This window comes from Peromyscus eremicus, chromosome 8a (assembly GCF_949786415.1).
Source record: "Peromyscus eremicus chromosome 8a, PerEre_H2_v1, whole genome shotgun sequence".
NCBI lineage: Eukaryota > Metazoa > Chordata > Mammalia > Rodentia > Cricetidae > Peromyscus > Peromyscus eremicus.
In genome coordinates, this window is record NC_081423.1 from 48461612 (window position 1) to 48463843 (window position 2232).

The following is a 2232-nucleotide window of genomic DNA, read 5'->3' on the forward strand; positions in this document are numbered from 1 at the left end:
TTGTTTTGTCTCTGGTCACATGTACAACTGTGTTATTCAGTACAGTGGACCCCTGGATACTGTGGTTGTTGAAATTTGAGTTAAGTGACAAAGAGTTCACTGTCACAATCACCCCAGCCATACTTGAAATGCATCTTCTGCTTCCTGACCTAGACAAAAGATAACACAAAAGAAAAGAGAAAATGATATTGAGTCTGTGCTTTCGAGCTTCCAAACCAGACTCCAGAAACATGTATAAGAAAGTAAAGTTTTCACGTGGCCTAGCATGGCAGCCTCCATGGCCCGCGGCGTGAGTGCCTGGGGCCTGTTGCAGGCCGCCGGGGGTTCTTGGGAGACCTGGGCTGGCCACGCGGCATTGACATCCAGGACTCTCTCAGGATGACAGGAGAGCAGCGAACAGGCGAGGACGAGGCAGACGGCCCGGAGCTGCCCCGGGACGCGGTCAACATGGTCTTCGTGGACCGCTCTGGTCAGCGGATCCCCATGAGAGGTAGAGTCGGGGACAATGTTCTTCACCTGGCCCAGAGCCACAGGGTGGACCTAGAAGGGGCCTGCGAAGCCTCCCTGGCATGTTCCACCTGCCATGTGTATGTAAGTGAGGCCCACCTAGATCTCCTGCCTCCTCCTGAGGAGAGGGAGGACAACATGTTGGACATGGCCCCGCTGCTCCAGGAGAACTCGAGACTGGGCTGCCAGATTGTGCTGACCCCTGAGCTGGAAGGAGTGGAGTTTGCTCTTCTTAAGGTCACCAGGAACTTCTACGTGGATGGCCACATTCCCAAGCCTCACTGAGATGAGGCCACTGGACCAACCAGGGCCACTGAACTGAAAAGCCATGCTTCCGGCCCCAGAGCACGGACTGGCAGGGAAAGAGAAGTTGGAAGCACAGTGTGAGACTAGAGCCGCTGCTGGGGCAGCCCTTGTCTGGGCCCTGAGGGGGAATGTGTCTCCATCTTGGGTGTGTCAGTCCACCAGGGAGAATCAAACTATAAATTAGGGATGGACTCAAACCAGAGCTGCAATAAAAAGTCACACACAAACAACAACAACAACAAAACAAAAACAAAAACAAAACAAAACAAACAAACAGAAAACAAAAAGAAAGTGAAGTTCTTAAAGGAAAGAGTTTGAATTTCGAGAACTGGTACCTTCATGTAGCTTGTGGAGACTACAATATCATGTGGCCTAACGAACTGGAATTCCCATGCTACTGGGATGGGGGTGCTGAAGATGAGGACTCAGGAGATGAAGCCAAGAAAAAGAAAAGGGAAGTAGATGATATGCATATACACTCTATTGTTATCCAAAACGAAATGTATTAAATGCTACCTATCCTTCCAGGAGAGGTTGTGATTTATAAAGGTCATGATTAGTCAGGTGATTTTTTTTTTTTTGTGGACAAGAAATATATACAGAATATCCCCTCCTCCTTTTCACTATATCATAAACCCAACTATGAATTGGTTATGGGTGCTGTGGAGCACAGAGACAGTCATCCAGCTGGAGTAAGAAGGGCACCTTGGTTATTTTACACCAGAGGTTTGGGTTTGTTATTATCTCATTCCTGGGTCTCTGGGGGATATGTATGGGAAGGAGGCCTGTGCCATGTTCCTTCTATGGCCCGTGCTTGGCAGCAGGAGTAGTGAAGCTGCCTAGTAGAAGGACAGGAAGTGCCTCCATTACAGGGTCTCACAGCCCCAGAAGTCCCTGCACATAAGTCATATGTAGGGGAGGAGGCAATTCCACAAGGGGCCACAAAAGTCCCATCTCTCCAGTTCCTATGTAAGCTGAAAGAGCTGGATGTGAAGCAGGTGGGCTCTCACCAATGAGCAGAAGACCTTGCAGCTATAGTGTGGAATTGCCTGCAACATAATTTCTGCACCTAGAAGAAATATGCTTAAAAGTGAAATTCATTTGCAAAAGAGACGAGGAAGAAAAACAGCAGGGTGGGGAGAACACTCTATTTCTTGTATTCTTGATTTTGATCTATGGGAGGAGTGCACTTCCCTATAGCTGTCAACTTTTGGCTTGGTCACAGTATTGCTCTGGCTTAAAAAAAAAATGTGGATCTTACTTTCCTCAAAATTTTATTTATGTGAAATAAACTTCCCTAGGAATATGGTCCCAAGTTCACAGCCAGTTGTTGAGTTAGAATGGCTTTGGCATCAAATTAAATAGCCTTGCCCTGCCCCCCTGCTTTCTGTTCTCTTTCTTTCTCTCTCTCTCTCTCTC

General features: G+C 47.7%; 1 pseudogene; it reads left to right on the top strand.

Annotated features, from left to right (window-relative positions):
* Positions 1 to 265: 265 nt before the first annotated feature.
* On the top strand, positions 266 to 830 carry LOC131916233 (ferredoxin-2, mitochondrial-like; annotated as a pseudogene).
* Positions 831 to 2232: the final 1402 nt, after the last annotated feature.